The sequence below is a fragment of the Cupressus sempervirens genome, chromosome 7, assembly GCF_028749045.1.
Source record: "Cupressus sempervirens isolate cs-2001-9-10 chromosome 7, ASM2874904v1, whole genome shotgun sequence".
NCBI lineage: Eukaryota > Viridiplantae > Streptophyta > Pinopsida > Cupressales > Cupressaceae > Cupressus > Cupressus sempervirens.
The window spans coordinates 463,908,731-463,923,428 of NC_143124.1; positions in this window are offsets into that span (position 1 = coordinate 463,908,731).

Genomic DNA, 14,698 nt, shown 5'->3' on the forward strand with positions numbered 1-14,698 from the left:
AACAATAGTAGCACTTGGTTCATTCTAATTTGTTTTCCTCAATTTGAGGTACTATAATAGTATTATCATTTTCATCAACATCTTCTTCTTAATTGGTAAGCCTTGATTGCTTGGCTTCTAAAGTGTTAGGGGTATCAGTATATATAGGAGACATGCTTCCTTGTAGAAATGACATGCCTGATATTTCTTCACTACTATGTTTATCATCAATATTCATAGTTTCTACCTTCTTTGTTGTAAGCCCAAAAAATTAGTCCACAATAATTCACTATGTTTCTATACATCTTCCTTTTTTTTAGTATAAAAAATTTCTATATTAGGATAAAATCTGCTCCTATATTTTTTCAAAAAATGTGTCTGGTTGCTCTAGAGATAGATTGGGCATAACTCTAACTAGTGTGTCAATTCTTATCTGATTTTTTGTTACTTCATCCTACTATCATTTTCTCTATAATCTATCATAGAGATCCTCAGGTATCTTATTCTCAATTGCATTAGGAGCTAGTTTCTAATTTGAAACCATTTCTATAATATCTTCTTCAACTTTATTTTTACCATCAGTATATAGTGTATCATATTTTACATGTTTGAAACTAGATAAACCTGTAGATCTTTTCAGGTTGTCACATATCTCTTCAATAGTCTTGATTTTCCTAATAGGTGGTGCTCTGACCAATCTCCTTCTCATAGTTTGTATTTCAATTGAGTCATTAGTCTCTGCAAATTTCTACTTCACAAACTTCTATGCAATAGTAGCTTCCTTGGTCCTTCTCTTAGTTGATGGTGGAGGTGTTTCTACCTTCTTCTTTGATCTTTGAGCCTTCTTGCTTGGTTGCATGAAAAAAACTAGGGCTTTAACCTTGTCAGATTCTTCCTCTTCCTTTTCTTCTTCTTCTTCTTCCTCATCACCACTATCTTGTTTTTCATCTTCACCAAGACCTTGAGTCAATTACAATGGTTCTTTACCCTTTCCTAGGGTGCCTAATTTAGCTTCTAGTTCTTTGATCATCTTCTCTATTTTCTTCTCTTTGGAAGTTATCTTTATATTCATTGTTATCCTTCTTTTTGATTTTTCATATCTCCCAAATGCTTATGCCTCAACATCTATCTCTAATTTTAATAATGTATCAATTTTTCTACTAACATCACCACTCTCTATTTCATATCAAAAACTTTGTAGCCATGCCTTTCTTGGCTTTACAACTTGCATAGATGTTTTTTCTTTATCAATAAGGAAACAAATTTCACTATAGTATTTTGTAAATAATTCCCTTTGAATTCTCATTCTTCTTTTCATTCTCAACTTGAATTCATCAAAATATAGTATTTGTTGCATAATCAAAATTGTCTCCCAATTAAGTAATAAACTCATTGACTTTCCTTATTACTAGTTTATCTTATTCCCGTACAATATTTCCTATGCCAGGAAAATAGTTCTAAATATAAAACAATATAAAAATGATTAGGGAGCCAAACTTACTCATTGAATTCTTTGTCTTTCTTATTGATGATAGGTTTATTGCCAGTTGTAATATTTTTAGCTCAACAAGATCATACTCATGATCTTTCAACACAATCTTCCACACCAGGTCCACATCCATACATGACACAATATTAAATGTATTCAATTGATATAATTTGCAATAGATGACTCACTAAAAATTCTATAAGTGCATCAAAAATTCTTGTAATGGATAGACCACATCCATTCCACTTGGCTCCTTTGTTATGCCTAATTTCTCCTCAACTCAAGCATCACATGGTTTTCTTCCTATCTAGGTTTGGATAACCAATAACTCTATGCATCATTGTATTTGTGATTTCTATTGATCCATCTTGTAGCTATAACTTCATGTCATGAACTCTTCTTAAAAAAACTTTGATCCATTCCATTCTAAAATTTCTCAATAAATATAGGACTCTAGTTAACTCTTTCCTCTTAATAATTTGAAACTCATCCTTTAATTTTCCTTCATCACACAAATTCTCATAAGCTTGCCTAATTGCATAGTCTCCTACTTCAATTTTTGACATATATCAACTTCTAACATCGTGAATCATGATGACTTTAGGTTGATGATAATGCACCCATTGAGTATCCTTTAACAAAAATTTCTAGAATAGCACAAAATTTAGGTGGAGGATTGGTGTCACTCATCACCAATTAAATTTACTAACCTTTTGTCTCATTCTAGTGGTTGATGAAGCTTCCATGATCATGTAGAAGTTGATGAAGGCTAACTTCATAGCTCACCAAGATCACCTACATGCAAATAACCTATCGAAGAGAAACCAAAGGAGTGAGGGTAAAACTTGGAGAAACTAAACATAGTGAGAGAAAAATATTGCAACAATGAAAAATGAATTGCTATACAATATGCTCCATCGAATATTATTAAAATTACAATAGGAGAGCCCGAATATAAAGGCCTTAAGGAAGCTTCTAGAACAAGCAAGAAGATGCTAGGAGATAAGCATGACAACTAAGAATACATTCACGAAATGTGGATTACCCTCCAAGTAGGTGAAAGGATAAGTATGACAAGGTGTTGAAAACACATACACAAACTTCTATGTTGTCAACAAGTCAACATGTAAAAGGTATGCAAACTCCTAGGTGACAACTAATGACTAATGCATTTAACCTAGGCAAACTTAAGTAAAAGCCTAAATAATAATAAATAATAATTTACTCAAACACCCCCCTTAAGTGCAACTTAGAGGAATGCACTTAAGCTTACAAAAAAGCTAAGATGAAATGCAAAATGGGTCCCAGGAACAAGGTCAAGTAAGGTACCCATGAACAAATGCATAAGAAATACAATGCAATCTCTGTAAATTGGAGACAAAGGAGAAAACCCAATGGGAAAAATGCCTCTCCAAAAAAAAATAGCAAAAAATCTAGTGAAGGACTAAAGAAGCCTCCAACTAGAGGAGTGTCCCAAAAACTAAGAACAAAGATCATGAAGAGCATCATTGAAGCATGAAGAAGTCGTAAATTCTATCAGAAAGAAACCATTGATCTAAAGATGCTCCATGGAAACAGAAGGCACAAATCAAGAGTATCTATATGGTAGATGATCCATCTCACAGAAATGCATGGGTAGCCAACCACTGCAATCACCTAGTATATAGGATTAGATACTAAATACATAGCTCACTCTATCAAAGCATTGAACCAAGGAAGCATTAGAAACAATAGAATAGGCCCCCCTTTAACGCAGAGGAGGTGTGGTGACAAGAAACTAAAAAGGTGGGCCAAAATCCTCTACAAAAAGAACCAAGAACAATGAGAGAGAGTAAGAGGTACAAACACCTATAAAGGCACGTGTCATTGACACACCATGGGGCAAAAAGGAAAAGGGCACAAAACTGGCACGCAACTATCCCCCCATGGCACTCTATAAAATAGTGCAAGTACAACTATCTCAAAACAATGTTCATGATCCTGAAATGCAAGAGTGACACTTTATCTCAATGCATTATCATAAAGATGCTTGCAAATGATATCATCAATGATTAGAAAGGAAAAAATATGATATAAAAGATAGTATAGCCCAAAACAAAAGATCACATGCCATGAAAATGATCCTCAAACCTAGAACACCTAAGATATCCACCATAAAGAAAAAATGCCAAAAGCATGATAGAAAGAGCATGGAGTAGAATATGAAGGAAATGATAGCCTTTTTGAAAAGATGAAGAACCAACTTTCCAAAAATATAATATTTTCAAAAAATGGAGATGGGATGCACAAGTTAAGCTCACCAAAGTTAAAAAATAGAACATCCAACTTTGAATGAAAAAAGGCAAGTAAACTACATCAAAACCAAAATGTACCCACACCAATGTCTCCATCACAGAACCAACTTTTTGGTGCTTCTTTGAATCAAAAAAATATCTTTGTATGTTCAAGTTATGGCCAAAAAATTTTGAGTATGTTGAAAAGGGACCTGAAGGAGAGGCAAGTGTGCTAATGTCATGTTGACATCAGTACTTCACCCAATTAAAATTAATGGCTAGGGGGTCATCATGACAAAAAAGGACTACCATGTGGCATACACATGGAAGGTGAGGTAAGGTGGCATGGCCACATGGTAGGTTCCAATGTGGCATGCACTAACTAGTGCACATAGGTAGTAGGTTGCAGAGTGGAGGAATCAAAAGAGGTGGCCAAAGGGGCAACTCCCACTAGTGGATGCAGTAGCAGAGCTAGAAAAATGGTGGTGCCACTGGTTGCTTGGCAGTTGGTTGGAGGCCCACTGATGAAAATCATGCCCTAGTGTTGCCATGGCAATGCGACCTACTATGGTGAACCCTGGGCCAAGTGTGGGAAGTGTAGCAACAATGCCAAGGTGGTAGAGTGGTGGCCACTGGGCAATGACTACTCTATGGCTGATTTGTAATTTTATAATTTTTTTTGCAAAATTATCCATATAGCCTTTCTTGAGGGGGCAAAATTTTTTTCCCAAAAGCTATAGTCACCAAAAATAGGAAGTTTTATATGGATCTTGACTATAGTGAGTATTTTAAACTCAATGGTAGTGTCCATTTAGGCCCAAAGTGCTATGAAAAATGCTCTTTCTCTTTATTGAAGAAAAAAGCACAAACAAACTGGGGTTTGTGTCTTTGAATCATGGTTTCAAAAATCCTTCAACCAAGAAGTAGCAGGGAGGCTCTGATACCATGTAGAAGTTGATAAAAAAAAACTTCATAGCTCACCAAGATCACCTGCATACAAATAACTTGTCAAAGAGAAACTGAAGGAGGAAGGGTAGAGCTTAGAGAAACTAAATGGAGTGAGAGAAAAATATTGCAACAATGAAAAATGAATTTCTATACAATATGCTCTATCAAACATTATTGAAATTACAATAGGAGAGCCCAAATATAAAAGCCTCAAGGAATCCTCTAGAATAAGCTAGAAGATGTTAGGAAATAAGCATGACAACTAAGCACACATCCACAAAAAGTGAATTACCCTCCAAGTAGGTGAAAGGATAAGTATGATAAGGTGTTTACAAAATGTACACAAAATTCTATGTTGTCAAAAATTTAACATGTAAAAGGTATGCTGACTCCTAGGTGACAACTAATGAATAATGCATTTAACCTAAGTAAACTTAAGCAAAAGCATAAATAATAAAAAATAATTATTTAGTGTAGTAGATCCTAAATAGGGTTTGATGTTCTTCCTTTTCTAGATACTCTACAGTCGATCACACTTTTCATTCAAACTTCTTGTTCAATTTTCTCCTTGAAAACTTTGTTGGCTTCTTGAAATCTCTTAATATATTGATTTCTTCATCACCCAACACTCTTCGAAAATCTAGATTTAAGGTATGAAGTAATGTATCCAAAATCTATTATATATCTAATCTTTTGGTCAATTAGGTTTTCCATAAATGTTGTGCCTTTTGTTGAGTGGAAGACAACTAGCACAATAGCCCAATCTCTTCCATAGCCTTCAGTCTCTACTGGAATGCTCAGTCAACATAGATAGTATACTGATACTCGGTAGCCATTTACAAACTTTTTTTCTAATCCATCTAATATATGAATATATATGAACTTTTGGCACACATTTATGTAAGGAATTTTTGTATGAAATATCATTTAGGTATTTAGTTCCATACATCTTTTTCTTAATTAGAAATGACATGATCATTTTCTCCATTGAATTGGATGACCTTAGCTCCATTAGCTCCACAATTTCCATCTTCTATTTTCTTTTTCCATTTTTGGTTCATGTCATTCATTGCTTGCTCAATATCCACTTTCCCTTTTCCTTTGTCCTTTGTCTCTTTTTTATGGATTTACTTGAGTTCTAAAATTCTTTCTTTGATGTCCAAACTTGTGACATTTTGAATGTGAATTGTTAGGTGCATAATTATTCTTTCTTTAATTTGGCTAGTAGGGGTTTATCTTTAATTTGCATTCAAATAATCTATGTCCATATTTCTGATAGTTGTAGCAAAATCCTTTTAATCTAGTTGTAGTAGGTGCATTTCTCAATTTTGATATATGCTCATGTATATGATGTCCTTGTTTCTTGCACTAAAAATGATGACCAATAAACTTAGATTTAGACTTTTTTGTACCATGTTTTGTTTGATAGATATTTTTAATATGACCAATTTTTCCAAAGTGATAGAATATTTATTTGTTCTTTGGCTTTGTATTTCTCATTTCTTCATTCTAGGATGATTCTCTTTTCTTGGTGCATGAATGTCCCAATCCATTACAACAAATTGATTATTAAATAAGTTCTTCAAATTATTTCATTTATTCCTTTGGTTTGTTGAATTTTTCCATATATTCCTTCCCATTCTTTAGTTTTTCATTTTGTGAATTTAGATTTGCAACATCCATATCCTTGTGATTTAGTTCCTGATTTGCAGTCATTAGCTGATTCATCAGATCTATTTGTGTATTCATGAGTTTCTACACATCTAACATCCTTTCTTCTAGTCTAGTAAGAATTACCCTCTTGTCATCTTCTACCATAGTACTATCTTTTTGAAATTTCTTTCTTTGTTTAGTCACTTCACATAGTCTCACTGATTGGATTTCATGCTCTCTTTTTAGTTTCCTTATTTCTTCATTGAGAAGTTTATTCTTTTTAACTAGTTCAGTAGATTCTTTGTCATTCGGATTGATTGGTTCAAATAGTCCTTTAGTTTCATCTTCTTCATAAGAGTATTTCTTTTTCTGGATGACAATTTTTTTCCTCCATTTTAGAGAATCCTTCAAATCTTGTCTTGCCTACTATATTTTTTGTAGTGTGAGTTGGATGAACTAATCACCTGATTTGCAATAGTCTAATCTAGTTTGAAAGCCTCCATCTTCCAAGATGTAATCTCCAAGCCTTTAAACTTTCTTTAGAGAACTAATACTCTTATACCAATTGTTGATATATGGAGGAGAAAACTAAATACTAAGAGGGGGTGAATCAAAATCAATAACACTTTATACCTTTTGATAGATTCATCTAGACATCCTATAATAACTTAGAATGTAATACAAAAAATGTATACTTGGTGTATCATGTAAATCAAATCAATCACATGCACAAAAGTAATAACACAAAAAATAACATTTGTTACCCAAAAATCGTTCAAGGTGAAGGTAAAACTGGGGTGGAGATGACACCCATAAATCTTAACTTCTCCTATAATGAAGTTAACTAGTTAAGGTTAAAATGTTTGACCATAACATATGCTCTACCCTATGAGGAGTATTTCCTGTTAAAGACTTAAGAAACTGATAGGTTTCACCTTGTTAGAGAATTTGACACTTACAACAAAGTAAGGACTCTGCTAGGAGATTTACAAAGATCTGTTTATATTTCTTTGTTAAGAGATTTACCCTAATTCAAGTCTATTAAAATAGACTTAGTACCTGACTCTTAGTTCTCTTGGAAAGCTAATTTTAAGTCTTCTCCTTACTAACTGTTCCTCTCCTCTAACTTGATAACTCCTCTTTCCCTTCCTCTTTCAATTTTTATGAATAGATCACTTTACCTGTTAGATGATAACAGAACCCTTGAATGACTTATAATTTTTCCATCTCTGATCTTCACATGTATGCACATGATCCCTGTCTCATATATTGATCTAGGTTAAGATTATCACTATATAAAGATGCCATGAATATTCTTCTAGATGGTTCCATGTTTTGTCTCTTCATCCTAATTATTGAACAAACACATGTAGAAATGTGATCCATGTCATGTATATATTTTGTAATAACTTGAACAAGTATTAAATGTTCTATAATAACCTCTTCAAAACTTAAACAATCCTTCCAAGTTAGCCTGATATTCATTTTTCCTAAAGCTTTGTTCCTTTCCTCACTTTTGTATAAACTCTACATTTCTTGAACTCTACTATTACTTGTACTCAAAATTGGTGTTTCTTAGCCTTTATTAACATCCTAATTCTTAACATATATTATTCTTGACACATACTATATCACTCATTACTTATATACTTGGAATTTCACATGATTGTTGATGACTTACTTGGTCTATGAATAAGCTTTGTCCGTATAAAAAATTACTCTATCACCATACTTTACTCAGCTTCTATATAATTGGTCAGTACATCCTATCTTATGTATATGACTCAACCTATATAGAGTAGCTTAGTCGTAGTAATGGGTGTCTGACTATGCCTTGTAAATGACTAAGTGATTGACACTAATAGACAATAACATTTAGAGATACCAACAAATGGAAGGACTTGGGACTATGAAGGGATTGATGGGATACCAATATCTATGGATACAATTTTTTATTTTTTTTTAAAATATGATGTTCATTATTTGGAACATAACATGTGAGTCTATTAGTAGGTGGAAGAGTAGAATTTTTTGTTATGATAATTATTTTTTCTTCTATAGATCATAGGAGACATACAACCATGAAGTAGATGGGATGAAGTTTTATTATTTTTCTTTTAGTGGTTGTATGGAAATGGATCTTGACTTGGAGGGATGAATAAAACAATAGGATGTTGAAGTAAAGTGGCAGATGAAAGGGTAGGATCTTGATATGGAGGAGATGTTGATTTCTCTTTAGATGGCCTAGATGGTAAGAGTTGGATCATGCAGGGGAAAAAGTGGGATCATAGGATTGTAAGATGGAGTAGGTATGATTGTAAGATCTTGATAATTTATGCCAATGGATTTAACATGACCTTGGACAAGATGTTGATGGGATTGGTCAGGAGTAGACTATGTGATAGGAGATGTAGGGGTGAAATTTGTACATGGATGAATGGGAGTTCCTTCAATAGGGATGGTAGATGGAGGATGGACTCATGAAGTTCGTTAGATGACATTTTGATAATGTTAAGAGAAGGAGTTGCGGATAGGAATTAGAGCCCAATTTAATGGATGGAAGAGTTTTAATGATGGTAGGGGATGGAAGGGGATCTATAAGTGGGGTGGATGAAAGAGGGATAGAGGAATTATAGGTGTGGGTGGTGAAAAGTAGTTGCAAGTGGGCATCATCCCCTTCTTCTCCTAGTGTGGTTGATGAATGTTGTAGCTACTTTGGATTGGGGGCTTTGAAAAGTAGTTGATGATATGTGGATTTTTATTTTTTAGGAGGTGGTGGATGAGTGGTGTGGCTACTCTTGATTTGTTTCTTCACAAAGAGTTGGTGATAGGTGGTGGTGATGGTAGTGATGGCTACATACGGGAAGTTATTAGTGGTGGATTGGGCATAGTGCATGTGAAAGAAGGGATTCCTAGAGCTTGCTTTTGTGATTGACCTAATCCCCATGGTGTCAATGGAAATGACATGGACATGCTCAAGTGATTTGCAAATAGAGTAGTGGTAGTAATATATGGTGGGGTGGCATATGGTACACTAATACAAGGTGGATGAGTGATGAAGGATAGAGTGGATGGAATTGTATTTGAAACATTAGATGAGTTAGGTTGATGCATTTCATAACTAGGATTGAGTTGAAGATTTGGAAAATCGATTGAAGGATATGAAGATGATGGATTTGGACTAGGGATGTAGCTAGTATAATTACTATGTAAAGGTGGAGATTTCCCAATATGATTGTAGAGGAAGATGGAGACATGAATGATGTATGCAGGGAGTATATGAATGTGATATAGGAAGATGGCATAGATGAATGCAAAAATGGATTTTTCTTATCAAAGGTATGATAAGGGGTATTGTTGGGAATATATGGAGGCATAATGGGATAGTTTTAAGGAATTTTTGCATTTTGGAGGATGTTTGGAGCAAGATCTCTAAGACTTTCAATGTACCCATCATAGTCAACTAGACTTCAATCATTACTAGAATAGGATGGAGTGGAAGAAAAGGTGGAATAACAATACTCATCATAATAGAATTCTGACATTATGATTTGATGATGAGTTAGAAAGGGATAAAGGAAAAAGATGGATGAAAAAAGAGGATTTGACATAAGACAAGAATAATGATGCTAGAAGAAAAATGAGGTTGGATGATAGCAAGGATGAGACTATGACACTAGGATGACCATCTGGGGAAGTTTGGAAAAAAAAATTGATGAGGCAGTGACCAAGGTAACTATAACTATCTTTCTTTGAATAACTACTTTCTCTAGAACAAATCCCAGTGTTAATGTGAATGGACTGGCTACCAACTTCTCAAAACCCAAAGACAGATTTGAAATAGAGAATAGGATATATGAACAAACAATCTCTCAAAGGACATATGAACTTTCAGTGAGACATGTGAATTGTCTTTTCTATAAAAGGATTTTGGAAAATAGGACCAAGAACTATGTATGTCCAACTAGTGTTTTCATGAGGTTGAATCACAACACAAGCACTTCAAAAAAATATTATCCCTAAGGTCAAATTGGATTTTTAGAATATGGGTAAAAAGGCAGCTACTAAGTTGGTTTGTAATTAGATGCATGGAGTCATGTCAAATGGTTGTTACGCATGTGACTCACTTAAGAGTCTATTTTGGCCATTCTAAAATTATGGGAAAGTTTTCCCACCTTAGACTATCATCACAATCTCATCACTTGAACTTGTCTAGATGGAGAATTTTTTTTACCTTTTTTTAACCTTTGTTTTCTAGTTTGAGCTTCTATCCAAAGGGGAGAGACTTCCCAAAGGATGATGAACTGACTAGAAGCACTCCTATGTTGTTGTAGATGATCTTACTAACAAATTTGGTACATGTTTCATGTATTTAATGGTTCTATTTTGTAAAAAATGGAAGATAGCTCAAAGATATGTTGGAAAAAACATCTTAAGACATGCAAGGAACTTTTTCATTCCAACCTTGAAGGCTTTAGATTTTCTATCTATGATTGAAGAAACTTTGGATTAGCATTAGCATGTGTTATTATTTCCAACTAGGCATGAATGTATCATCAACATAACAAATTAAGTTAACATAATAAATCATGGGTGGAATCTTTGAAAAGGATGGGAATAAGAGAAATTTTCTTTAAAGCATTCAAGACTTTGTGATTTCTTTTTAAGCCCCAAATTGAATTGTGTGGATTTGTAATGTTCTTTGATCCTTAAGTATTCAAGATTTGTTGAGATTGATTCAAACCCAAATTCAAGTGTGATTCCATAGCATGGTTCTTTCATCCTTATTTCATTTGACTATGTGCTTGATTTCTATGCATTCATTCCAATGAAAAGATTGTAAATCCCTTATCCTTTCAAGATAGATTTTGTATTTGTTCAGTTTTGGCACCAAAATGGAATGTCATGACTTTGATCAATTTTTTACCCCTTTGCATTCAATATTTTGTTTGTTGGATTATTAAGCCCAAATTGAAAGTATGATTTTATCAAGGCATGATTAAAAAAGAAAGTTAATTCCAAAGGAAATGACTTTAAATGACAACCTACAAGCAATAGTTAGCAAAATAATAGCTTCCTAGGGTCATTCACCTGGACAAAGATGAAATCCACAGTGAGATCCTTAAGATTTTGTAGTTATGTAAATGTACTACAAAAAATATCATATGTGCGACAAGATTAAAAAAATGCACTACAAAATTAAATAGATGTGTTGAAACATTATGCAAATGCACTAAAAGGAAGAATAGATGTGTTATAGAATAGAGAAAACATGCGAAAAGATAGCACAAATGCGCTTGGAAATAAAACAAGTGTGCTAAAAGATAGCACAAATGCACTATAGAATACAAGAAATATGCTAAAAGAAAACAAAAATGCACTACATAATAGAATAAATATGCTAAAATAAAGCACAAATGTGCTAGAAAATAGAACAAAAGTAGTAAAAGACAACACAAATGTGCTAAAAGATAGAACAAATGTACTACAAAATAGAACAAATAAGCTAAAAGAAAGCACAAACACTGAATAGAATAGAATAGATGTACCCAAAGAAAGTGAAAGTGCACTACAAAATGATGTATATGTACTACATAACCTAACAATTATTGTATAAAAGTATGGAAATGTACTAAAATATGGTAAAATATGCTAAAAGAGTTAATAGATGCATTGAAGGAAATGAAGTATGCACTAAAATGGTCTAGAAAAAGTTTACTTAGCCTTTTAAGAGGTTTTTGAGTATGTCTTTAGGTATTGCAAGCATGGTTTTTCTCTCCAAATGTGTTTCCTAACCTATACAATGATCAAAAAAACCTTGCAACACACTCATTGATAGTATGTAAGCAAAATAGATTGATACAAATGAATGAATGACCCATTTGTGGGGTCCCTCTAGGCTTGCCAAAATGTGTGCTATGAAAGCTAGTGTACAAAGAACATTAAGAAATTGAAGAACATTCACAAACTAATCGCATACCAACATATAGATTAGATAATAAAACCAAATAATAGCGATGTAAACCAAAGGAGAGAACTCTGAGATCATATTTATTAGTAGATGTGTCCGACGGATGGAGATGTAAGCTCAAGTGTGGCCTCAAGCTTTAGCAATGGATGAGAAATGGATGAAGGATTCAACAATGTAGGAATGAGTGGATTTTTCAATTATAATGGTATTTTGATAGTTCTTGGGCTCTCAAAATTGTATTGTAAGTTTTTCTATGAAGGTGGATGATTTGTGAGAGGAGATGGGTTCAATTTATAGGAATTTGGGTGAGAAGGAGATAATAATTCCTTATGGATAGTTAACTAAGTGAGGGGTGAAATAAGCTTTAGTTAATTGAGCTAGGTAGAGGAGATGTGGCATGAGAGTGGACTTGAGCTTGAGTTAGAGGGAAAGAATTATGACTTAATTTATGCAAGATGAGGTGATGTGTTTCAATTAAGGTGGGTGATGTGGCTCAGTTGACTGGATGATGTGAGAGGTGGATGCATTTTTTAGAGAAAAGGCTAGTGGGCGATCTTAAATAAATAAAAGAATTATTTAATTAAAATGGGAACTATTGGTGCATGAGATTTGATTAAATAAATGAATTATTTAATTAAAAGAGGAATATTTGGTGCATGAGTTGAGTCTCGGTAACTATTGGGTTGAATGGTTAGTTTGTGGGTGGAGGGATTTAATTAATTAAATTAATTATATAGAGAAGGGTTTCAAAGATTAAATTAAATAGGTTTTGCATTTATTTAATTTAAAAGAGGAAGAGTGATTGTATTAATAAATTAGACTATTGGTTGTCTATTAATTTATTAGTTTGACTATAATTAATTAATTTAATTGATTAATTAGAGGATAGTGCTAAAATAATTAAATATTTAATTAAAATATTCTTTAGAAGATGTCTAAATTTGATAACAAATTTATGTGATCATATTACATCAAGGAAATTAAGAAATTGAAATAAAAAGGCAATCTGTCAAATAACAAATCCTATAGTATCCTAACTAACACTCAATCTTTCACCAATGGGACAAAAAATACTTCTAAAAAGGACCATGAAAAGTGTCTCAAATCTCTAGACAATTTTTTTTTTGTAAGGTCTATGATATCATTAGATTTGAGGTTGCAATATGTAAAACAATAGTGGATAATACTAGCAAAGCTCTTTGAAGGCTAAATGAGCATGTGTGGAGTGCTTTAGACAATGTCCAAGGGTAACTCTTCCTTTGTAAGAACACTATAATTGGTCAAGACTGTTGGTGTAGTTCCTCAAACCAGACAAAGGGTTCCTTCAGAGGATGTGGATATTGATAGGGAAGATATTCAAAAGTCCTTATGTAGTCCTTCCACTAGACTTTATAGTAAGAATAAGGGTATGACCTTTGTTGACAATATTAGTAGGAAAGTCAAGTACACTTATAAGTATATAATTGTTAAGAATTATAATATAGTTCAAATGTTTTAATTAGGTTGTTTGGGGTTCTCTTTTGTTGTGGTTGCTATTTCAAAAGGTTGTTTTGCTCTATGATTTTAATAGTCTTTCAGGATTTGGTTTGTTGCTAGGTCCTAATTAATTTCTTTTTAAATCTATTTATAATTCTCTATTATTAACATTTGAATTTTAAAATTAATATTATTACGTTTTACTTTGTAGTTATATATAAAATTAATATTCCCCTTTAATGAAAACAAATAGTTGTACATATATATATATACATATATATGGATATTACATATATGTACATATATACATGTGTGTGTGTGTGTGTATATATATATATATATATATACACATACATACATACATACATATGTCACATATATGTGTGTATATGTGTGTGTATCTGCATATAAACACACAAACACAAACACACACGCACACACACGCACACACACACACACACACACACACACACACACACACACACACACACACAGATATACGTATATAACCTTCCAAAAATATAGTCTATCAAAACCTTGAAGTAATGTGGATAAATCAAACTTGTTTTAAACATTTTATCTAATGTTTTCATTTGTTTAACATCTAACTATAATTCTTATGAACAAGGATAAAAATCAGGTGTTTTCCTCATTAACATTCTAGATGTTTAGAGAGCACTAAGTAAATTATCATTTTAAATAGATCAAAACAAGGATTCTATCTTTTCATCTGCTTGCATTGATAAAATTCTATGACACTATATTATTTATTAATAGAAGAGAATTATTCATCAAAAAATTCTATGACACATTACTTACTTTTAACTTTTTAAAAGTTAAAGGGAAGATTATTCGTATGAAAGCTAGTCTGAAATTGATAGAATCAACTCTCAATTCCACATATAGTAG